The sequence below is a fragment of the Scyliorhinus canicula genome, chromosome 16 (assembly GCF_902713615.1).
Source record: "Scyliorhinus canicula chromosome 16, sScyCan1.1, whole genome shotgun sequence".
Lineage (NCBI taxonomy): Eukaryota > Metazoa > Chordata > Chondrichthyes > Carcharhiniformes > Scyliorhinidae > Scyliorhinus > Scyliorhinus canicula.
Window position 1 is genome coordinate 36,299,777 of NC_052161.1, and position 26,214 is coordinate 36,325,990.

Here is a 26,214-nt window from a genome sequence, read left to right on the forward strand (position 1 = left end):
GCTCCATTCACCTGTTTTATGCAGAGATGAAATTCTGAGTTCCAGTGAATAGTTTGCCTTCAACCATCAACACCCCACAGATGGGATTAGTTGATTACTCATTCATTTGTTGCTTTTGGGATATTACTGTGCACAAATTTGGTTGCCAAGCATAACCCTTTTGGACTCTCTCCAATTAACCAAAGCTGACATCCTATTCGTAACATTTGATAAATGTTAAACTTAATGCTACTGATAAGACTTAATAAATGCGACTTAAGATTGTAAGTGGGCAACAGTTTACAAGATGTTGTTGAGAATTATATTCTGAGTATTCTTCGAGTCGAAATTGTCACTCTCTTCCACTGCTCCCCCCCCCCCCCCCCCCTCCCCCACAGCTTGCCTCTGTTCACCCTCCATGTACTCATTGTTGAATTTTCTACACTCAGGATTTGCCCTAGCCCCTGATTAAACTTCACTTGAGGCAGCATTTATCCTATCAGTTTCTCTCTCACATTCCGACCCAATCATGTTGACACATGTCCAGAAAGAGGTGTGACCTGGATCTCTTATCTCTATTTTCGGCCTCATCGCAAGCTTCTTTTGTTTCTGAGTTAAGCACTGATCCTGCAAACCTTGAAACTAATGGCCTTATTGACTATTTACCAACTTAATTAGTGGAATGGAAGTAAACTATGACCTTAGCTGAGATATAAGATTAATCCACTGTTCCGAGCAAGGATGCAATTTTTAAGTATTTCAGACCTGCTTCCCTAATTATCTTCTCAGCACATTTCCTTACACATGACTGCCGACACAATGACAGTAAACATACTTCAATGGTCTTCTTTGATATCACCTCCAAAATCTGCATCCTTCGCCAGCTAGAAAGCAGACCGCAGGGGCAAGGGAGACAATCAGCTCCACGTTTCACCTCCAAGTCACTCACTGTGTTGCCTTGGATGTAATGTCACCATTTCTTCATGGCCATTAGGTCAAATTCCGGAATGATCAGCCTTTCAGCATTATGAGAGCATCTTCACCACATAGACTGCGGTCATTCAAGGAGAAAGCTCACCACCACTTTCTCAAGGGCAATATTGGATAAGCAATAAAAACTATCCTTACTATTGACACCAGTATCCTCAAAATGTATTATTTTTAAAATAATCCATTAGTCATAAAGGAATTGATAGTGTGTTATATAAACATAATCTTAATTTCTTATCTTTTACCTCGACACTCTTTACAAATGAACACACAATTAATGGCGGTTGCACATGCCCCATACCTGGGCCCACACAGAGGGGAAGGAGTTGAAAAGTTCCACATTACAGTCACTGCAACATTATTGACATCCTGGGGGTGAGGTTACAGTGAATGCTGCAGGGCCTTGGTATCAAGCGTTGAAGTTTGTGGAGGCAGGTGTCAGGACTGGCTGACTCATTGCACAAAGCCTTTCTGCCACATTTACTTCCACATTTACTTCTAGGACCCCCAAAGAACAGGCAGAGAATCAGTAAAGCACTTTGGGATATCCTGAGATTCTGAAGGGTGCTATGTGAATGTAAATCTTTATTTATTATATTAGTCAATTGGATGGCTAGCCCTACGCAGCGGATGGATTTTAGGGATCCATCCCAGAAACCATGGATGGTGGGGATAGCTGTCCCCCCACACGCACCCAGAGACAAGTACCCGACTGAGGTCAACACCAAACCTAGAGCCAGAGCTTCTGTTTCTGTTAGCAAGGGCTGTCTGGAAAAGGACTTGGACCCTGCAACGACTGACTCAGAGATGAAATACTAACCACTAAACCAATAGCTCACTCCTGCATTTTCTGAAACGCACTATTAAAATAAATAATGCTTGTAATACGTCAAGATACAAACATGCTTTGCATGTGCCAAGAGGACAATGCTAATCGCACTCTATAACCCAGTAGGAACTTCCCTCTTTGATTCATTTGAAGTTCTTTTTTAAAAACAGCTACGGTTCAAAATGGAGGTTCTCTTCACAAGTTTGAAAATAGATCAGTATTCTAACAAGAAATCAGTGAAGATAAAGTTCCTTTGATGTTTGAGGCAGCAGATTTCAAAATGTTAATTCCTGCAGTTTGACAGGTGAAACTGTAATTTCTAACCATGATTAGGTTCTGGCAGAAATATTCAGTCAAACATTACAAGCCTTTGCCAATTAATTTGCTGAGGTGTAAGACTGTTAACACGATGGCTGCCAGCCTACTTTAAACAAATGGTTTTAAATGAAAGCAATTCTGGATACTACTTCTGGATCCTGGCAAAGTCATCCAGGTTCTGTAAACATGTGTGACTTGTATTACTTGGAAAAAAAAACACATCCTGAAAAGCTGCTGACAAGGAAAGAGAAATCCGACTGTTGCATCCAAAAGATCTGTGGTTTCAGCTTTCTGAAAAAAATAAATTATCCCTTTGCAACCGAGTTCCAAATCTCCAAGGACAGAATTTACTGTCAAAATAACAGTGAGGCTTATGATGTTCTTTGTTATTTATGCATAACTTGGGATTTCAACTTCAGGTAAGCAGCAGAGACACAGCTAAATACAGCTGTCTAAATGCTGCTCTCCGAGTCATATAACTCTTGCCACTAGCTTTGCAAAAACAGCATTTAACTGCATACTGCACTACTTGACCTGCATCAAACTTCATATGGTCCCCCTTTTAAAGGGGTAACTGGGGGGGGGGGTTCTCCCTATTACAGGAGTCCCTGGGGGATTTCCCTATTACAGGGGTCCGGTGGTGGAGGAGGGTCAGGTCACCCCATACTTAGCAGTGTGAGAGGTACCCAGGTATTCTGGTGGTGGGGGGGGGGGGGGGGGGGGGGCTGCTGTGCAATGCGGGGTGAGGTTCGGGGCTGCTTTGCAGTGCGCGGGTGGGGGGGGGGGGAGGAATGGCCAGCTGTAAAACCTTGCTATTGGGCCGCCCGCCTAAAATGGCAGCCCAATAACGGCGTTGTTCAGGAATCCCTCGTCGAGTTCAAAGATCTGTCAGAAGACAGTTAAAGTGTTCGCTCTGCAGCTTTGAAACATTTAAATGTTTCTCCCAGTAGGTCAAGTTAAAAGTTCTGTCAGAAGAGGGTGATAGTGTGTCCCTTTTATGTGTTGGAAAACTTTGAAGAGCGTGCTTTTTTTTACAGTCAATTTCATTTCATAGAACATAGAACAGTACAGCACAGAACAGGCCATCCGGCCCTCAATGTTGTGCCGAGCCATGATCACCCTACTCAAACCCACGTATCCACCCTATACCCGTAACCCAACAACCCCCCCTTCACCTTACATTTTAGGACACTACGGGCAATTTAGCATGGCCAATTCACCTAACCCGCACATCTTTGGACTGTGGGAGGAAACCGGAGCACCCGGAGGAAACCCACGCACACAGGGGGAGGACGTGCAGACTCCACACAGACAGTGACCCAGCCGGGAATCGAACCTGGGACCCTGGAGCTGTGAAGCATTTATGCTAACCACCATGCTACCCTCACTTTAACTGTTTCAAGCCTCTTGCCATGCCAAGAAGCCTAAAAGCTTTGAACTGCATTGTTTACATTCAACTTCACAGTCCATTATCTTTTACAAGCCTCTCAATTGAAAAGGTCCAGGCCATTTCAAAGGAGGGTTACGGTTGTTTGTTTTTATTGGTCTTCGTGGTCCATTAACACTGAAGTGCTTCCTCTTTTGAGCAGGTGTTCTTTCTAACTGCAGTTTTTTTTAAAGACACTGTCTCTTTATTCTGAGGAGGTTCCTAAGAAAACTGGGGGGGGGGGGGGGGATGGGGACCTTGCCAGTGATTTGGAGGGGGGGGGGGGGGTGGCCTTGCCAGCAGATTGGGGCTGCAAGATTATTCTGAATCTGGCCGTTCAATCTCTGAGGAGTGGGACCTATCAGCGAATTTAGGCCCTGCACCTCTCAAGGCCAGCCCAAAACCCGACTTTCTCTCAAAATGAATTTCTAAGTGCCATTGAATGGCTCCTGAGCAGTGATACCAGCGCCAGCAGGAAACACTCCTGATACCCCATTGGCAGCACCACGTAGAGTGAATTCTGGAGAATCGCAGCATACATTTTCCTTGAATAAGGTGACCAACACTGTAAAACATACTCCAATGTAGTCTCCCCAATCCCTTGCACAACTGAAGCATAATCTCCTTACTTTTGTAGTCAGTTCACTTCACAATAAATTACAGCATTCTATTAGCTTTCCTAATTGCTGTACCTGCATACTAGCTTTTTGCGATTAATGCACCAGGGCACCCAGATCCCTCTGCATCTCGGAGCTCTGCAATCTCTCACTTTTTAGATCATTTTTAACCTGCCTCTCTGGCACTGAAATTAACTCAGAAATGAATGGAGTCACATTCATTCAAGATTTACATTTTTCAGAGCGTTTTTAAAAAACGTCCACTTTTAACTTTTACAGGAACATAGGAATTAGGAGCAGAAGTAGGACATTCAATCAAATCATGGCTGATCTCTTCCTGGTCTTAAATCCATCTCCCCACGAGTTTCCCATATCCCTATAATCTATTTTTTTATCAAAAATATATCTATATCTTCCTTGAAATCATTTAATGACTCAGAGTCCACCGCACTATGGGGAAGCGAGTTCCACAAATTCACCTCCCTCTGCGAGAAGTAATTCCTCCTCATCTCTGTTCTAAATCTACTGTCTCGCAACCTATATTCGTGACCTCTCATTCTAGATTTCTCCACAAGGGGGCCCATTAGGTGTATGTTTACTTTATCAATCCCATTTCGTATTTTATATACCTCGATCAGTTCCCCTCTCATTCTTCTCAACTCCAGCGAGTATAAGCCCAAACTGTTTAATCTCTCCTCATACATCAACCCTTTCAACGCGGAATCAATCTGGTGAACCTCCTATGAACTGCTTCCAATGCCACCACATCCTTCCTCAAATAAGGAGACCAAAATGGGACACAACAGTCCAGATGTGGTCTCACCAACACCCTATCCAATTGCAACCTCTCTACTTTTACGCTTACTTTTCTTTTCTGTCCCACATTTTGCACGCAAAATCCAATCTTTCTTTTCCCCCTCTTTATTTCATTTTCTGTACCTGATTTGATACAGCATTGAATTAATCCACTCTAATTCACAGTCCTTCTTAGTCCTTTTACAGTTCATTTCCCAATCTTTGAATCTCATTGATGAAGGAGATACACTTGATTATCATGTCTACTCAGCTCTCGGGCAGCACGGTGGCCTAATGGTTAGCACAACCGCCTCACGGCGCTGAGGTCCCAGGTTCGATCCCGGCTCTGGGTCACTGTCCGTGTGGAGTTTGCACATTCTCCCTGTGTCTGCGTGGGTTTCGCCCCCACAACCCAAAAATGTGCAGAGTAGGTGGATTGGCCATGCTAAATTGCCCCTTAATTGGAAAAAATAATTGGGTAATCTAAATTTTGTTTTAAAAATGTCTACTCAGCTCTCAAATGTCCCATTTTACTCTTTGTGCTGTTATCAGATTGCACTTTTCATATCTCTGTGAGTTGAAGGGTGGAGGGGAGGTGTAACTAATGACAGATGCCACTAGAGACACATCTATAGCAAAATCTGGTCCATTATTTTGTTTTGTATCACATCTACTTTTTTTCTGTACGCTAATATATCTGTAAATAAATCTCGATAAGCAATTTTAGCCTGTACGGAGATCAAGTATTTGCATTATTTTCCTGTCTTCTGAGCTAATCAGCGGATATGGTTGACACTTAAATTGCCCAACAAGCCACTCTGTCCAAGGGCTGAGGCAATTAGGGATGGGCAATAAATGCTGTCCCATCCAGCGATGCTCACACCCACGTAAGAACAAAAAATAAATATATAGACCATTCCATCAATTCTAAAATAAAGGATTTTATCACTGTTTATGGTTCATTGTTAAATTGTACTACACTAACCCATGCACAAATATGGTAGAGAATAAATGTGTCGGCTTCATTTCACACAGGGCCTGCTTAAATAGAAAACTATACTTCGGCCCGAATTTCACGCTCATTGGACACGAGCGATGGGCTGGACGATAAGCGTCTGTTTTGTCTGCTTCCACCTGCAATCAACCAAAAGGTACAATTTCACACTGGCCGCCCAAATAAGGACCTGCCAGCATGAGTCAAGTCCCCCCTCCCCCCCCCCCCCCCCCCCCCTCCCCTTCCCCCATTGCATAAGAGCTGTCGGCAGGGCTGGGAGCATGGCGGGTCTCTATGGGGATCTGATGGGAGGTTTAAACGTGGCTGTGGAAGACTACAGAAACATCACAGAGTTACGGAGGAGGCACAAGGAGCTGAGAAAAAATAATAGTGATGGCAACTGCATCCTGTCGACATGCCGCTTCTCGGACAAGCACCTGCACACTCACCTGGAGATGTTGAGTGTCAGGCAGGACATCCACATGCAAGAGAAGGCCAGCCCAACAAACAAAGGACCCAGCTGAGACCAGCAGGCATAACATGGTGTGCTACACCTGCGAACATTGCCAAAAAAGGTTCAAAGATCTTCTGCATTTGGCAAGGGTGAGCGCTGAGTTGGCATGGTTCAGGGAGGAACAGTCCGGAAGGGTGGCTGTCTTTAGCAGCACTCAGGAGTGTAGGAATCAGAGTAGCAGAAGGCACATATACCTGTGATTGTTAAAGATGGGGGAATGAGATCAGAAGCCCTGGATCTTTTTTGAGGGTGAGATATGACAAGGTGACCGGAACTTTAACATATTTCGTGGGGGTTAGGGGTGGAGAGTGGGTGGGGTTTTAAGAGTATATTTTGGTGTTGCAGGTGGAGGGTGGTGTGCTGAATGGACCTTTGTACCTGTCGGAGAAGGCAAGCTATAATGCTGCTAAGTACTCAGAAATTGGTGGTGGGGTGGCCAACCTGCTCATCCTGAGCACATATGAGATGAAGACCCTTGAGTTTATATGTAAACACAAAGGAAGTTCCTTAAGGTGCGGAGAGGCAGACGAGGAGGTCGGTAAGGGTTCAGTAGACAGAAGCGGAACAAGCACAGAGTGCAAACAACGTAGGGCCGTCTCATCTTTCATGAGGACTTTAAAACAAGAGGCCCAGTTATACAGCAATCATAAAGTCTCAACCGTCCTTGTGGCATGGACATTGTCTATGTGATGAATGATAATAGTGATTGTCTTCCTCTCTCAGATGAGTCATCCTCTAAAAGCAGCCGAGACTCCCAGGACCCTCCACTCCTACCCAACTAGGTGTTGCTGCCAGATCAACCCATGTCACATCCGCTACTGAACCAGGCACTAATGCATATACACGCATGTTGGTGGGCTTTAGACCAGCGGCTCAGATAGCAGTGCATTATGGGGTGGCATGGCACCCTCACATCAGGAGCTGGCGAAGGCAGAGGGCACCAACAGTCACACGGCTCTAGAGGTCAGGACCATGCTGAGGCAGGTGATGAGTCTCTAGAGTTGTCAATCAAGCGGCTGATGCCTGACGTCCAGCAGGATATGTGGGAACATCTGGTCAAGATCCCAGAAGATCTCTATGCCATAGTCTCTGCCATGGAGGATTCCATACAGGGTGTGAACACTGCGTTGACCCTGAGCACCGAATGCACAGCCTCCTCAATTGAGAGAGTGGCGACTCTCATGGAGAAACAGCTCCAGGAACAGAATCTGAGGTTCCTGGGGTGATGCTCAAACCTGAAAGGGGAGGCACCAAGTCGTAGCACTTTGAAGCATGAGTTTAAGGTGCAAGCACAGGATGGGGTTTCATGGGTAACTTTACTCCAATGTTTTGTTTTTTGTGTGTAACCGTAGCAACCATGTAATGTTCTGCTCCTTGCTTGCATCTCTGTGAAAAATATAGATCAAGATTTTATTTCAATGCTCTGAGTGTCCTTCCTGTTTTCCATAGGTACAGGCCTCATCAGAACCTCATGATAGATGGCAAGAGCAGCAAACCTTATTACACAGGCTGTGGGGCAACATTGGGGTCCTGGCATTGCATTCTCAGAAACGTGCGTGATGGAGGTTCACTGAGATCGCAGCCATGCTTTGGAGGCCGAGCTGAAGGAGCGTTGAATCAAGGCCTCCCTCGTATCCCCACTTCCCTGAAGGTTCCTCACATCTGGTTCCTCGTCTTCACCCTGTGTCTGCCTGGGCCTCCTATCAGATCTATCTTTAGAGTTTACCTCTGAGGCAAGTGGAGCTGCCTCGGTGTCCTCGTCCTCGAGTGTGACTCCCCCTCGCCAGTGGCAGGCTGTGCAGAAGACCACAATAATAAACAACTCTCACTCTGGTGGGTATTACAGGGCATCTCCAAAACGGTTCAGGCAGCAGAACCTCACCTTCAGTAGCCCTGTTGTCGTCGCCCTGGTGGAGGCTGTTTTGTTATGCTCTTGACATAGCATAAGCTGCTTCTTTGATGTGCACTCTGACAAAGGAGGGTTCAGACTTGGAGATAGCTTTAACACATTTAATAAACTGTTAACAATTCTCCTATTTGGATTTGACTCCCCTGTTAATCCTGCTATAGCTACTCAGACTGATGAACCAGTCTGCTACAATCCTCGTGGTGGGTGTGATGTGTTTCAAATCAACCCTGTGTACTCACTTAGAGTCTTCACTGGAAAGAGGAAGAGCATGTGTGCTGTGTCCTTTTATATGGGTTGGTGTAATGCCCTCCTGTGGTAGTGTCACCTCTGTGTATCATGAATGCCTATTGGTCGTGTCCTACCTTACTGACCTATTGGTTGAATGTATGTGTGTCATGTCTCTGGTGCTCCCTCTAGTGTCTATCTAGTCTACGTGTATTTACATTAACCCCTTGTGTATTTACAGTGATGCATATCACCACAGAGGCATGACACCGATTGTACCACTGTTTCGCCTCTGTCTTTCTATGATGGTGTGACGTCATAAACCACCTTTTCAATGGATACCCTTTGTCACCCAGCAACCAACCATCCAGCTGAGCTGGAGCCAGAACTAGCCTTGGCACGGGGGGGTGCCACAGAATATATGCATTATGGGAGCTACTTGGAAACCTTGACAGACTTGAAGAATTTGGGTCTTGTGATCGCACACTATCTGCACATTCTTGGCGTGGTAACACTCCCTATTCACAAAGGCACCCGGCTAACTTGTTGGAGTGATGCTGGCCTCATGAGTGCAGTTTATGGCACCCTGGATACGGGGCCAGAAATATAGATTTGGGGTACGGGGCAGGACGTTTAGAGGGGATGTTAGGAAATTCTGCTTCACCCAGGGGGCGGTGGGAGTCTGGAACTCACTGCCTGAAAGTGTGATGGAGACAGAGTCCCTCGAAACATTTAAAAAATATTTAGATGTGCTCTTGCCAATACATACAATGCTTCGGGCTAAGTGCTGGATAATGGAATTAGAATACTTAAGTGGTTGTTTTTGACCGGTGGAGATGCGATGGGCCGTAGGGCCTTTTCTGTGCTGTACACCTCTATGACTCTATAACTCAATAGGTGTGAAGCATCTGGCTCACTCAGCCTGGCTGGCTTGGTCCATCCAGTAATGAATGAATGTGGGGACCCGTCTGAACACAGTGTCAGCTTACGAGCATGACGCAGCTATGGACAGGTGATTGGGGTACTCCACACAGATCCCTCACTGACCTCTGGAAAGACCCAAGTGCATTAAAATTGAAGGCCACTGTGACCTTCAGACCACTGGCACTGGATGTCCAAGCTCACAGTTGGAGGCGATCTCCAGCCAAATCATGTGGCACAATGGTGTCACGGTGTCCCTTGAGAGTGGAGCATTATACAGCACTGGACCTCGGACTTATTGAGGTAGCTGGATCGCTGCCTGTACACTCGGGCAATGTTCCAGCCGCCATTTATCAGCTGTTACATGCAAAAAGTGAAAACAAAACGGATGGCTGCCTGCCTAAGTGCCGACCTAAAAATCACACCAGCAACATAAAATTCCAGTCGATTGCCGTTTTAATTGCCTTAACTAGCTGATTAATTGTCGGCGACTGTGCCAAGATTCCTGCGCCTGCTCGTTGACTAAAATATTTCACGAGGGAGCGATGATGTCGGGATGTCTGTCCGACATCTCGCGCCATCTTGCGTTCTTTCAGGTGGGCAGCATGACCGTAAATAACGCGTAAAACCCTGGCCTTTATGTATCAGAGAAAGCTTAAAATGTGACTCCTCGCCGCTCTGGGTCTTTCCTCCTTGCATCATCAGTCATCCCATAGCACAAATCAGAGTTTCCACAGAAATTCGTAAATAAAAATGCTGCTGGGATGCACTGTAATCTGTTACAGTATAATATTATTTAACAACTGGATTTAATTTCAGTCATATAAATCTAAGCTGAGGTATATCTATATCAGCATTTTAAACACAGTGTTAATAGATTTGCAACTACCTCAGACAAATCTCATGGTTTCTAATAAACGTCTACAATAATTGGATCTGAACACACTATATTCTGTCATTATAATGTAATGTACTAACTGGCAGGCATACAAAGGCAGGAAGAGGTCAAGCCAAATGATGAATATGACTGGATTATTACTGTCTTCTATCAAGTAGGTAAGATTTAATCATACCATAGTACAGAAGGCAGTAACGCTGAATGAAAGGATTTATAGTTACTCCGAAATTGTTATAGCTTCCAATGCTGTCACTGAAAATCAGTCATACAGAGATATAAATTATACAAAGTAGGTGTCAAAGAAAAGGCGTCAGGCATCTTAATGCTTCTGCGTGAAATTGAGATACGACATTTTCAATAAAAAATGAAATACGCGTCATTATTAATCTTTAACAGAGATAAAAAGTCTGACACAAAATATAGCCCATGTTATCTTAGCAATAGCGATCAGTGGCTCTGTGTGAAAACTTCCTCTCGCAGTGTTGGATGAGATTGGTCGCTCAGTACACTAATGTAAAATAATGTGCTTCTACTAATGGGGGCAGCATGGGGAGGTTCAATTGTTGGAATATGCTATCAGAATTTTTCATTGTTAAGCTTCACGGAAGTTATTAATTTTAAATCAAAGTTACATTTAACATGCATATATTTCCTATATTGAATCTCATTTTCACATCATTTTGAAGAGAAGAACAAAGAATCCATCTGACTAATCCCAGTCCTTAAGCAATATAATCGAATATCTTTGTTATATCCCACAAATGTTTCTTCTCCCAGTAATCCATCCAACCCCTCTTCATTGCTGAGGCCACCCACCACCCTCTCTGCAAAATAATTACATTTCAAGTGTCTTTTGAGCTTTGGCCAGTGCCCCAGCTACTGTTACAAAGCTCTGAGCTTGCTTCATCTATTCATTTTATCATTGCTGAGCAAATACTAATGACTATCAAAAATCTCATTGCCACAGTTTTGTCAAGAATCTGGTTCTTCTTAAGGGTCATGCGTTTGGAGGGGACTGGGGGCTGGTGAATTGATCTTTGACAGTTGTGCAAAAACAGCACTGATGAATCAGCAGCTTGCATTACATCCATCCATCTTTTCCCATTGATAGTCAACGGAATTGAAAACCAGCTGGGGTATAACACAGTTTGCCGATTCATTATCAGTCATTTTGCTCGACTTTCAGAGATCAGTTTTATCCACTATCTCTCAAAACCGAAACCACAATTTCTTCATCATGTTTCAGAGATAATTTACTTAGTCGAAGGCAGGATGTGGTGTAATGTTATCTGGCTCCAAAACTTCAGGGAAATCAGTGGATTTACTAAGAACATAAGAACATAAGAACTAGGAGCAGGAGTAGGCCATCTGGCCCCTCGAGCCTGCTCCGCCATTCAATGAGATCATGGCTGATCTTTTGTGGACTCAGCTCCACTTTCCGGCCCAAACACCATAACCCTTAATCCCTTTATTCTTCAAAAAACTATCTATCTTTACCTTAAAAACATGTAATGAAGGAGCCTCAACTGCTTCACTGGGCAAGGAATTCCATAGATTCACAACCCTTTGGGTAAAGAAGTTCCTCCTAAACTCAGTCCTAAATCTACTTCCCCTTATTTTGAGGCTATGTCCCCTAGTTCTGCTTTCACCTGCCAGTGGAAACAGCCTGCCCGCATCTATCCTATCTATTCCCTTCATAATTTTAAATGTTTCTATAAGATCCCCCCTCATCCTTCTAAATTCCAACAAGTACAGTCCCAGTCTACTCAACCTCTCCTCATAATCCAACCCATTCAGCTCTGCGATTAACCTAGTGAATCTCCTCTGCACACCCTCCAGCGCCAGTACGTCCTTTCTCAAGTAAGGAGACCAAAACTGAACACAATACTCCAGGTGTGGCCGCACTAACACCTTATACAATTGCAACATAACCTCCCTCGTCTTAAACTCCATCCCTCTAGCAATGAAGGACAAAATTCCATTTGCCTTCTTAATCACCTGTTGCACCTGTAAACCAACCTTCTGTGACTCATGCACTATCACACCCAAGTCTCTCTGCACAGCGGCATGCTTTAATATTTTATTGTTTAAATAATAATCCCGTTTGCTGTTATTCCTACCAAAATGGATAACCTCACATTTGTCAACATTGTATTCCATCTGCCAGAGACTAGCCCATTCACTTAACCTATCCAAATCCCTCTGCAGACTTCCAGTATCCTCTGCACTTTCCGCTTTACCACTCATCTTAGTGTCATCTGCAAACTTGGACACATTGCCCTTGGCCCCCAACTCCAAATCATCTATGTAAATTGTGAGCAATTGTGGGCCCAACACGGATCCCTGAGGGACACCACTAGCTACTGATTGCCAACCAGAGAAACACCCATTAATCCCCACTCTTTGCTTTCTACTAATTAACCAATCCTCTATCCATGCTACTACTTTACCCTTAATGCCATGCATCTTTATCTTATGCAGCAACCTTTTGTGTGGCACCTTGTCAAAGGCTTTCTGGAAATCCAGATATACCACATCCATTGGCTCCCCGTTATCTACTGCACTGGTAATGTCCTCAAACAATTCCACTAAATTAGTTAGGCATGACCTGCCCTTTATGAACCCATGCTGCGTCTGCCCAATGTGACAATTTCTATCCAGATGCCTCGCTATTTCTTCCTTGATGATAGATTCCAGCATCTTCCCTACTACCAAACTTAAGCTCACTGGCCTATAATTTCCTGCTCTCTGCCTACCTCCTTTTTTAAACAGTGGTGTCACGTTTGCTAATTTTCAATCCACCGGGACCACCCCAGAGTCTAGTGAATTTTGATAAATCATCATTAGTGCATCTGCAATTTCCCTAGCCATCTCTTTTATCACCCTGGGATGCATTCCATCAGGGCCAGGAGACTTGTCTACCTTTAGCCCCATTAGCTTGCCCATCACTCCTTCCTTAGTGATAACAATCCTCTCAAGGTCCTCACCTGTCATAGCCTCATTTCTATCATGTTATTTGTGTCTTCCACTGTGAAGACCGACCCAAAAAACCTGTTCAGTTCCTCAGCCATTTCCTCATTTCCCATGATTAAAGCTCCCTTCTCATCCTCTAAAGGACCAATATTTACCTTAGCCACTCTTTGTTTTATATATTTGTAAAACCTTTTACTGTCTGTTTTTATATTCTGAGCAAGTTTACTCTCATACTCTATCTTACTCTTCTTTATAGCTTTTTTAGTAGCTTTCTGTTGCCCCCTAAAGATTTCCCAGTCCTCTAATCTCCCAGCAATCTTTGCCACTTTATATGCTTTTTCCTTCAATTTGATACTCTCCCTTATTTCCTTAGATATCCACGGTCGATTTTCCCTCTTTCTACCGTCCTTCCTTTCTGTTGGTATAAACCTTTGCTGAGCACTGTGAAAAATCGCTTGGAAGGTTCTCCACTGTTCCTCAACTGTTCCACCATAAAGTCTTTGCTCCCAGTCTACCTTAGCTAGTTCTTCTCTCATCCCCTTGTAATCTCCTTTGTTTAAACACAAAACACTAGTATTTGATTTTACTTTCTCACCCTCCATCTGTATTTTAAATTCCACCATATTGTAATCGCTCCTTCCGAGAGGATCCCTAACTATGAGATCATGAATCAATCCTGTCTCATTACACAGGACAAGATCTAGGACCGCTTGTTCCCTCGTTGTTTCCATTACATACTGTTCTAGGAAACTATCGCGGATACATTCTATAAACTCCACCTAAGGCGGGATTTATATTCGCGCCAAATAGTTCAATCGGTTTAAGTGCAGAAGGTTAAGATGCCAGCAAAGCACACATTGGTCAATCATTTCCTGGTTCCCCAACATCACATTCAGGGGGTACCCAATGATGACCTGGGGAACCCCTCTACGGCGTTCCAAGTAAGGGCTGAGCGAGTAATTGCCCAAGAGGGCTAACTTCGGGTGGCTTTACCATAATAGTTACTCTGAAAGAATTAGAAAGAAAAAAAATCACTTCTAACTCCAGAGTAACTATTTTAGAAACCAGATCCAGCCTCTCACGGGCCACTACCACAAACACGACTCCACAGGTGACCCACCACACCACCCCATCCAGCCTGACCCCCAATACCCCCCCCCTCCACCCGACGTTCCCCCCCTTCCCCACCCCCCTCCACTTCCCCATGCCCTGACCCAACCCGAAGCCTCCCTGGCCCGGCCTGCCCAAACTGACCCCACGCTCCCCTCCGGTCTGACCCCCCCTTTGCAGTATGCCCCACCCCAGCCTGTCCATTCTGAACCTTACCCTCACATTCGGTCTGCCCAGCCTCCTGCTGTCCGGTTATAATTTCCCCCACCCCCCACCAGCCTCAAGCCACTCCCATCCCCTCCAGTCCACCCCACCTACACCTGTCTGGTCCATCCTGCCTGTTCCTTTCTGATCCGCCCCTTCCCCTCCTATCCGGTCCACCCAGCCCCCTCCTATCTGGTCCACCCAGCCCCCTGCTATCCAGTCCACCCAGCCCCCTCCTATCTGGTCCACCCAGCCCCCTCCTATCCAGTCCACCGAGCCCCCTCCAATCCAGTCCACCCAGCCCCCTCCTATCTGGTCCACCCAGCCCCCTGCTATCCAGTCCACCCAGCCCCCTCCTATCTGGTCCACCCAGCCCCCTCCTATCCAGTCCACCGAGCCCCCTCCAATCCAGTCCACCCAGCCCCCTCCTATCTGGTCCACCGAGCCCCCTCCTATCCGATCCACCCAGCCCCCTCCTATCCAGTCCACCCAGCCCCCTCCTATCCGATCCACCCAGCCCCCTCCTATCCAGTCCACCCAGCCCCCTGCTATCCAGTCCACCCAGCCCCCTCCTATCTGGTCCACCCAGCCCCCTCCTATCCAGTCCACCGAGCCCCCTCCAATCCAGTCCACCCAGCCCCCTCCTATCTGGTCCACCGAGCCCCCTCCTATCCGATCCACCCAGCCCCCTCCTATCCAGTCCACCCAGCCCCCTCCTATCCGATCCACCCAGCCCCCTCCTATCCAGTCCACCCAGCCCCCTCCTATCCAGTCCACCCAGCCCCCTCCTATCCGATCCACCCAGCCCCCTCCTATCCCGTTCACCCAGCCCCCTCCTATCCGGTCCACCCAGCCCCCTCCTATCCAGTCCACCCAGCCCCCTCCTATCTGATCCACCCAGCCCCCTCCTATCCAGTCCACCCAGCCCCCTCCTATCCGGTCCACCCAGCCCCCTCCTATCCCGTTCACCCAGCCCCCTCCTATCCCGTTCACCCAGCCCCCTCCTATCCGATCCACCCAGCCCCCTCCTATCCAGTCCACCCATCCCCCTCCTATCCGATCCACCCAGCCCCCTCCTATCTGGTCCACCCAGCCCCTTCCTATCCAGTCCACCCAGCCCCCTCCAGTCCAGTCCACACTGCACCCCTACCTTTCCCAATTTCTCCATTCCGCCACCCCATCCCCCTTCCTCCTCCCAGCCTTCCCGCCCTCCCATGCCAGGTCTCCCTGCACCCCCCTTCCCCCTCCTGATCTCCCGCCCAGGTTGCCTCCCCCGATTGCCTGAACTGCTTCCCTTTGAAACTTTCCTTTAAATTCCCTTTAAATTGTCCCTCTAATCACCTCCTTTGTGGCAGCCAGTACCCCAGTTAACTCTCCACCGATGTAGCTGGGGTGCGCTTCGCCGTTCCTGATTCACTCAGCCTGAGTGAGGAAGGTTGGGCAAGACAAGGGCTAACAACGGGGTAAATTCTTCCAGAGTGGCAATCCGACAGTCAGGCACTCTGAGGAAGTTACCCGCCATTGTCTCACATCCTGCTGTGGTGGCCAGAATGATATCATATCATAGAACATGAACCAAAAGCAGCAGACACCGTTCACCAACCTGTCACTCTATTCCTCTTCAAATCACTCTGATTATTGAACAATAACAACAGGGGTCAATACCACACCCAAATAGGACAATGGAAACACGTGTTGATGGATGGTCATAAATCCTCGAGTTCTTCTGCAGGTCCAAAGTTTGCTTTGGTCGAATAAATAAAAGGGCCCAAGACTAATGCTGTGGTTGACCCATTTGAATGTGGAAAGGTGCTAAGGCAGGATGGACTAGATTTTATGCTGAATTCCGGGGGAAAGGAAATTACGAAGTCCACTTGCACCAGCTCTTGCTGTTGCATCACTTCAAATCAAGTGTCGGACAGTCAATTAGCACATGGCTGAAGGCTATCGCGAATAGGAAATTGGCAATCGTAGTAAAGCACGCACTTCACAACTCCCAAGTGGATTCACTTGGATGGGCGGGCCATGTAGCATATTGGGGCTATTGCCTGGCATCCTAATCAGACTGTGAGGCCTGTACACTGCAAGAAGCAACATCACAGACACAGCGGTCAACATCTGAACACCCAGGGGCTGTGCCCAGCACCGGGGACATTTCCCCAACAGAATGGGGTTGTTTTGCACAGGGCTAAATCGCTGGCTTTGAAAGCAGACCAAGCAGGCCAGCAGCACGGTTCGATTCCTGTAACAGCCTCCCCGAACAGGCGCCGGAATGTGGAAACTAGGGGCTTTTCACAGTAACTTAATTTGAAGCCTACTCGTGACAATAAGCGATTTTCATTTCATTTTCATTTCAGGTGTGTGCACCGGGCATGGGACCAGCGCTCCTCCCAGTCAGTGCCTGTAGGCCCTTGGGTGGTCACCTCAGATCAGAGGAGCAGCTGGATTGAAATCCCTGGCAGCTCCCCAAATCCTGCACCAGGGTCTTGATGCCTTCGGCGATGCTCCTCAGTGACCGGGACATGCTCTGGAGTGCCTCGGCAATGCCCACCATGAGACTGGGAAATTGCTCCGCAGTGCCTCAGAAAGATCCACCTGTGACTAGCACATCCCCCACTGAGTCGGACATGCTGCTGAGGCCCTCAACCATGGCCCTCACTGACTGAGCCAAGCCTTGGACACCTCATTCATTTTGCCGTCGTCATGCACCAGGCTCTCCACTACGGTTGCCACCCTAGCAGTATTGGCCTTGGTGTCAGGCATAGCTGACGCCATCTCCATAGCCTCTAGGACTCCTCCGAACAGCTATGGAACTGCTGGTGTGTCTCTGAATCTCATGACTGCACCCTATTGGCTGCAGCAGTTCTGGGTAAACCTGGTTCTGAGGCTCAGCACCTGACTGCTGTCACAGCTGGGCATTCCTGCCTCCACCTGATGTGCATCAGCAACTGTGTGGTGTGCACCAGAGTGTGCACCTGTCCATTGCTGTTGCCCACCAAGGTGTGTGTCTCTGCACTGGTGGAGGGTGAGGATAACAGCTGTGCCGCGAATATGGTGGTCTTCCCAGAGCTGCCCTCCAAGGTGTTCTCTTGCAAGGCGGGGGGACACCACGGATGGGCCGGCAGCATCGGACGGAGATCCTGCTGAAGAATGGACATGTGGTCAGTAAGAGGGACGGATCAATCTGTCTGGCATTAACAACTCACATTTGGCAGGTCATCTGGGTGGAGGCCAGTGGATTCTCACCTGTGCACCGTACAAGTTATTTGTCGGTGATCGATCTGCCCTCGGCTACCCCTACGATCTCCAGGGCCCGTTGCTCGTAGGGGGTGAGAACTCTGATGTCCGGCACCCCTTCGCCCGTCTGGGCCCTCTGCCATCTGTTGTGGGCCACCCTGTCCTGCACAGATAGGGCACTGTGAGCTCCATTCATCGGGGTGGGGGGCGGAGCGGATCCTCTTACGGCACGGGCTGCTGGTCTTCCTGGTGACACTCCCCGAGCTGACGACCGCTGTATTTCCTCCCAGGTGGCACTGACTGTCCTGTGGCTGACCCTCTGAGCCCCTTGGGGGGGGCAGGGCATCCCGTCTGAACTTGGCCCTGTCCAACATTCTGGCCAGGTCGGCATCTCTGAATCGTTGTTCTGGTCTCATCAGTAATGGCTGCATGCTGGGTGGTGTTTACGCTGCGGGCTCGGTTTAAGTTCCCTAGCCAGCGGGGAGCTGGTGGGCGCAGTCCCGGCAAATCAGCCGGCGGGACCATTATTTGGGGTGTGAAACCTGTGGAGCCTCATTAAGTGGCTTAATTAGCGTTTGATACCAGTGACGGCCTCGGCAGTTTGAGCGTTGGGAAGCTTACGGCAGTTCCCTCTCGCTACCACACTTTTGCGCTAAACCATGCCCAATACCTTAATTTCTCAGTTCTTTCTCACAGCGCTCCGTAAGAAGAGGTAGTGTTAAAATGATTGTGTATTTTACTCTTGCCCCTTTTTAACAATGTGTGTAATGTGGGTGTAGCTGACAAAGCCAGCATTTTCTACCCACCCTTAATTTCCCTTGAACTGTAAGGCCAGTTCAAAGGGCAGTTAAAAGTCCAACACAGTGCTCTGGGCCTGGAGTTACATGGGGACCAGACCGGATAAGGATGGCAGATTTCCTTCCCTAAAGGACACCAATAAATCAGGTTTGGTTTTTATGACAATTGATGATAGTTTCATGGTCACCATTGCAGAAACTAGGGGCGAGATTCTCCGGACTCACGACGGGTCGGAGAATAGCGGGCGTCGGAAATTTTTACGGCGACGCTGTTCCGACGCCCTCCCGCTATTCTCCGAACCCCGCAAATTGTCGGAGTCGCGTTTCCCGACAAACGCCTCCTTCCCGCCCCTGACACGACCAGAATCGCCACTGAGAGCCCCCCCGCTATTCACCGGCCCGGATGGGCCGAAGTCCCGACGTCATGGCGCCCTGTTTGGACGTCGTGAAACACACCTGCTTTTTAAATTCGTCAACCAATCGGCCTGGCTGACGACTGCTTGGAGGAGGTCAGGGCACCACTCTGCGCACCGCTCAGCGCACCGCTCAGCGCACCGCTCGAGTCTGGCCACAACGGGGAAGGCATCCCTGGGAACGGGAGGGGGTCCAGAACGGGGGCGGTGGGGGGGACGGAGGGGGCAGTGGGGGAGACGGAGGGGGCAGTGGGGGAGACGGAGGGGGCAGTGGGGGAGACGGAGGGGGCAGTGGGGGAGACGGAGGGGGCAGTGGGGGAGACGGAGGGGGCAGTGGGGGAGACGGAGGGGGCAGTGGGGGAGACGGAGGGAGCAGTGGGGGGCGACGGAGGGGGGGGGGGGTTAGGTAGAGAGTGAGCCGTCCAACCCCGTAACAAAATGTCTGCCACCATGCCATGGTGTGCAGGTGACGAGGACACGGCCGCTGGTTCCCCTGTGGCTTCCGGCCACAGGCCACTGACGCACCCGTGAGGAGGACATAGTTTACTGGCCGTTGGATGCAGGAAGTGACCAGGGGTTAGGCTGACCGCGTGTCAGCAGCGCGACCAGGCCACCGGGACACACTGGTATCCCATGGCTGGCGGCTGCCGAGGTGTCGACTAACGTCCGTCTAACATGTCCCGTTTCTCTGCCCCCCACCACCCTTCTGTAGGTTAGCACGATGCATGGGAACAGAACGGCTATGTTCTGCGCAGTGGTTGGGGCAGCTCTACTGGATTTGGAGATGCAGCAGCATCCACACCCACAACCCGCAGTGGCTGCAGGGCCAGCTGCAGCAGCAGAGGGAAGGGCCGAGGAGTTGCCAGTCGTCGAGCAGCATGGGGGGGGGGGGGGAGGAGGAGGAGGAGGAGGAAGAGGAAGAGGAGAGAGTGAGGGTGCAGCCACGGCGTCAGAGGCGACGACCAAAGCCGAGGGTTGTACCGTGTCCGGGTCTCTTTCCTAACAATGCCGGACATCACCTGCAGGAGAAGACTCCGGCTGAGTAGGCAGACGGTGATACATATCTGCGAACTCCTGTCGCACCTCGCCCCACGTGGAACGGGGGGAGGACACGCGATCCCGGTAGCCATCAAGGTGACGGTCGCTCTGAACTTCTATGCTACCGGCTCCTTCCAGTCTCCGAGCGGGGACGTCTCTGGGATCTCCCAGTCATCGGTGCACAGGTGCATCCGGGATGTGACCGACGCCCTCTATGCCATCGCCGATCGCTACATCACCTTTCCCGAGGACCGAGCAAGTCAAGACTCACGAGCCCGTGGATTTGCCAGTGTGGCCGGGATACCGAGGGTTCAGGGGTCAATCGACTGTGTTCACGTCCCCATGCGCCCGCCTGCTGTGGACAGGGACGTGTTCACAAACAGGAGGGGGACATACTCCATTAATGTCCAGGTGGTATGCGACCCCCACATGAGGTTCATGAACGTCTGTGCAAGGTTCCCAGGGAGTGTGCATGACTCCTACATACTAGCGCAGTCGTTCATCCCTGCGATGTTTGAGGGACGTCCCCCCCGGCTGAGGGGCTGGTTGCTAGGTGACAGGGGTTATCCGCTGAGGTCTTGGCTGATGACGCCGATACGGAGGCCTCAGACCAATGCGGAAACACGATACAACGAGGCCCATGCAGCAACCAGGGGTGTGGTGGAGCGCTGCCTTGGCCTCCTGAAGATGAGATTCAGGTGCCTGGACCGCTCCGGAGGGGCCCTGCAGTACCAGGCCGACAGGGTCGCTCGCATTGTAGTGGTCTGCTGTGCGCTGCACAACATCGCGATGCAGAGGGGAGATGACCTGTTGCAGGAGGCGGAGGGAGAAGCTAGTGGCAGTGGTGCCAGCACAGAGGAGGAGGAGGAGGAGGAGGAGGAGGAGGAGGAGGAGGAGGAGGAGGAGGAGGAGGAGGAGGAGGAGGAGGAGGAGGAGGAGGAGGAGGAGGACGCTGGCGGAGTGGCGGGCGCAGCACGCAGACACGATCCAGGTGCTGGTGATGTCCAGGAGGCGGCACGACGGACCCGGCAAGGACGGCGGGCACGCGACGCCATGGTGGCAGCACGGTTCACGCATCGCATGTGACGTCCCCGATGAACACCAAACCACCACCTGCATCGCTAGTCATGCAGAGGGTCACCACACAACTGCCACCACCAAACCCCCCCCCTCAGTGTACACTGCTCCACTTCGACATGACGCTTATCACTGGGTCCAGACGGAATGGCACAACATTGATGGCTGTGTCAGCGGGTGTGATCAGTGCCATGTGGAATGATGACAGCCCGCTCTGCGAAGAGCTGTGAGCTCAGAATCGTTAGAGAGAGTCTGACCCATGGCAATAGCTGAACCATCCACCTTGGTGGCCGCTGAGTTCGTCACTGACACTCCATCACGTGCCCGCGTGGGCTAGCTGTGGGAGGGGGGTAGGGGCAGGGACTGCACACCCGGCACCGAGGTTTCACCACCCGCCACCCCCAGCGACACTCGGTCACCATCACGATTCCTGTGGCTGTGGAACAATCACACGGTATTACAAGTAAGGTGGAACAGTGTGTTTAATATTAACAATTATTTACAGGTGCCCTAGCCCCTACAACTAAACTGTGCCCTTCACCCGTGCCAACTTACTCAGTGTCTATCTTAGTTGCCTTACGGGCCCTACCACTACGTCTAAGTGAATCCCCAGATGATACAGCAGGAGTGGAGGAGGATTGCTGCGAATCGCCCCCCTCGACTCGTTTCTCCTTGGCCAAGCGTTTCCTGGGGCGACCCGGCCTTGATGGGCCAGGCTGCTCTGCGGGCGTCTCGGGTGACATTGTGCCACCCTGCTCTGCCTGCTGCCCACCCGATGCACCAGGGATGGGACGGGGGAGGCCGAGAATTCCGGGACGTCCCGTGATGGAGTTAATGGGACGGGCCCCGAAACCTCCTCCTCCCTCGGGGAGCCCGGTGGCCCCCGGGCCTCACTTTGGGACAGAGGTGCGAGCGGGGAGGTTCCCCGTCGCACCACCGACACCTGGCGCTGCCAGTCCTGGAGGCCTGCAACGGTATCCACCAGGATCCGAAGGTTTGCAGAGACGGAGTCCAGGGAGTTAGACATTCCCGCCAGGGACTGTGCGATCTCAACCTGATTGTGCACGACGCCATCCAGAACATGTGTCAGGCGGTTGATGCTCTCGGCGACTGACTGCTGCGACTGGCCAATGACCTGCTGAGACTCGGCCATGGCCCGCAGGGCGCCGGCAATGTCGGTTTGGCTCTGGCACATTGCTGCCTGTGAGAGGGCAACCCTGTCCAGGGCCGAGGATGACGCGTGCACATTAATCCCAACGTCTTGCATAACCTGACCCATTGCCTCCACCGCGGATGCCACCCGTGCGGTCTCGGACTGGGTCTCTGAATGAGCGGCACCACTCCCTGCTCTTGGACGCGGATCGACTCCTCTAACAGCGTCTGCAGAGTCTGGAAGGAAGCCCTCATCCCGTCATTGTTTCCCTGGGTTTCCTGAGGCATCGGCTGTGCGGGTGGGTTGAGAAACTCCAGGAACTCCGAAAACGTCTGGGAGCCAGCTGCATCCTGGGCCTGGTCTGGCCTCCGCGAGTCCGGGCCCTCTGTTGCTCCGACCTCCACCTGCTGTACCTGCTCATCTGTGATGTGCCAACCAGACTGTGCCCCAGGAGACTCATCACTAAATAGGCCCGCCGGGGTGTGTATCTCTGGGATGATGGAAGTGGTGGGAGAAAGCAGTGCCGCAAGCCCGACGCTCTCAATGGTTAGGTCCTCGTCCAGGGTGTGGGGCCGCTCAGCGACAGGAGGGTTGTCCCTGGCCATTTCTGGTGGTGGTGGTGGACCTCGAACCCTCTGTGCGTCCTGGTCCGCAGATTGGGTTGGGGCAGATAGGGCTGCCCGCTGATCGGGCACCCTCTGTTGTGAGGCCCCGGGTGAGGTGGCGGCAGATTCCTGTCTCCGTCTGCAGCCAGACGGCCCTGGTCGTTCGGCATCATGTCCTAGGGAAGAGAATGAGACGGGTTATTTCGATTTGCTCGGCAGGCCGCTGGACGGTCCCAGTGGGCAGGGTGTGTGAAGGGACAGAGGATGGGGAGGTGTCCCAGTGGGCAGGGTGTGTGAAGGGACAGAGGATGGGGGGGGGGGGAGGGTGTTTGTCAGGGAGGGTTGTCTCACTTGCTGCAGTTCCGCCAACCTCGCATTGCGCGATATCGCGGGTGGCAGACCCCCCAACAAGGTCCAGTGCCCTCTGTTCAAAGGTGCTGAGGGGGTGCATGTTGGGCGAACCCCCTCCAGTCTTGTGCCGCTCACGGTGGTTATGACCGGCCTTGGCCTGTTGGGGGAGGGAACATAGGTAGATCATTACAAAACGGTAGGTCTCAGAAGTCCGTTCTGATACTGGCACAGTTTGGGGGGGGGCAAGTTGTCATCAGATGATTGCATCTCTCCTCGGGGCCAGAGCGCTGGGTCTGTGACAACTTTGTGAACCACCCTCAAATAACTCTGCCCCAATCCCTCTCCCCCCCCCCCCGGGCAGTTAAGGGGGAGGGATGGTTGTGACTAGGGGGCACCCTCATGGCACTTACCCTGGCAGACCTGGTGAGGTCATGTAGCTTCTTTCGGCACTGCTCTGCTGAGCGAGGGGTCTGCCCCACAGCACTGACGGCAGCAGCCACGTCACGCCAGGCCTGGCGTACCGTGCTGGCAGGTTGGCGATGCCCTCTCCGCGGGCGGATGATGCCCCTCCTCTGCTCCACGGCATCGAGCAGCGCCTCGACGTCTGCATCAATAAAGCGAGGTGCAGCTCGCCTAGGCTCCGACATCCTGCCCGACAGATTCTGTGGTCGCCCGCGCCTTTTTACGGCGTCGGGCGGCGTCACATGGGCGGGTTCGTGTCGTCGTCGCGTTCCGTCGTCATCACGCACGTAATTGACGCGGCCGCGCTGCTAGCCCATTTCCAGGAAGTGAATCGGTCGGGAAATGAAGCCTTCGCGACCGTCGTAAAACGGTCCCGATTTTTACGACCGTTTGCCGACTTTCCGCGGGTGCGGAGAATTTCGCCCTAGCTTTATGTTCCAGAACCATTAATTGGATTTAACTTCCATCAGCTGTCATGGTGGGATTTTAACCCGTGCCAACCTGGGCCGATTGCAATTGGTTATGCTTTAAAATAATTTGTGAAAACCTGATCACGGATCCAAGAAGGAAGGAATGCAGAGAACTCAGGTTTGATCACTATAAACAGAGCTGAATGAACATGTGGAGCAGGTTTCATCGAGTAGCAGTGGGGGACAGTGGGGAGATTTTGTGGAAGGTATCCCCGGTTCCTCTGCTTTTCAAGAAATTATACATTTATTTCCAGCAAGACATCCTGGGGGGTCTTAATTTCTACTGATTGATGAAAAGTGAGCAAAAGCAAACCGAATACCATTTTACATCTGCTTAACTTTCCTTTCCATTCCGGTGAAGGTAATTCAAAAGTTAAAACTAACTCCTCCCCACCCTCCTCTGGTCTTCAAGCATGGTGATGTGTGACGGTCTTGTGGGATTTAATTTTGAGGATACTCAACACAATTTTTAGTAGATATGAACTTGCTGCACAAAAACCTCCTCATTTGGTCATCTCAGAGCAACAAGGCGTGAGAAATAGAGGAAAGAATGGCACACTGCGGTAATGTGGAGGACAATTTGTGAGTGGGGCAGAATAGAACTGGATTCCATACCGACCTGTTGCTTACCAGATCTGGGAGTGTTTGATGTTGACTCTGGGGCCATGATTAAAATCCACCAACCTGGTAGAAACCAGGTCGGCTTTATGAGGGGGGTCCGGGGATGTATGGGGTTGGTGGGGGACAGGAGGGCAGGTTAAATAAGGAAATTGAATTACCCTCCTCCCACACCCTGAGATCTTGCTGTTTTCTTGTGGGATTGGTTTTAACCTGCTGTTTTCAGCAGACACACAGGCTATCCGTTGGACGGCCATGGGGCCCTGCGTTAACTATGTAGATGGAGTCACAATTACACCATCGTGAACCAACTGCATTTTTAACCTGTGGCCTGAGCAGGTGACCAAAATTACCAGGAGCTGCATCGAGGGCCAGAATAGGCCCATCTACACCTCCCGCTGCCTGGGGAAAGCGGGCAGCATAATCAAAGACCCCTCCCATCCGGCTTACTCAATCTTCCAACTTCTTCCATCGGGCAGGAGATACAAAAGTCCGAGAACATGCGCGAACACACTCAAAAACAGCTTCTTCCCCGCTGTTACCGGACTCCTAAATGACCCTCTTATGGACTGACCTGATTAACACTACACCTCTGTATGCCTCACCCGATGCCGGTGTTAATGTAGTTACATTGTGTACCTGGTGTTGCCCTATTATGTATTTTCTTTTTCTTTTCTTTTCATGTACTTAATGATCTGTTGAGATGCTCACAGAACAATGCTTTCCACTGTACCTCGGTATACGTGACAATAAACAAAATCCAATCCAATCCAAACTAATCCAATCCAAAATGGGAGATCAAAGTGCTCTGAGGTTTCCCTCTTCTAATAGATTCAGAATGATAGATATTCAAAATGTCTGCTTTGGAATTATAAGATGGCTTGTTGACAGGTAATAATGAAGCAGAATTCAACAATATGGCTCACAACAAGGCCAGTTCACAAGATGAGGAAAAAGAAGTTGCCAAACATTCCTCATTTCAAGCGAGTGAAAGAATGTGTGCAAGTATAAAAGGGCCAATTCATTTTATATTCACATTCCATTTTTTCTTCATAATAATAAGGAAAATATACCCAAAGGTAAGTAGACAATGTTGAGCCCATGACATGGAATTATTTGGAAAGCTACATTAATCAGTCAAACAGTAAACAATAAATAGATTAAAAGACTTGCAAAGATTCCAATGTGTGATTGCTTGCTTATCCGAGGCGCAGGATTGTAACAACTTTTGTTTCATTGACATTGGAAGATGTCAAGACGTGCCAGAGGAATTTACCAGGCTTCCACTATG

General features: G+C 49.9%; 1 protein-coding gene across 1 annotated transcript in view; it reads right to left on the reverse strand.

Annotated features, from left to right (window-relative positions):
* The window catches only part of cpxm2 (carboxypeptidase X (M14 family), member 2), a 259,608-nt gene that overhangs the window by 199,416 nt on the left and 33,978 nt on the right, over nucleotides 1-26,214 (reverse strand). The window lies entirely within an intron of this gene.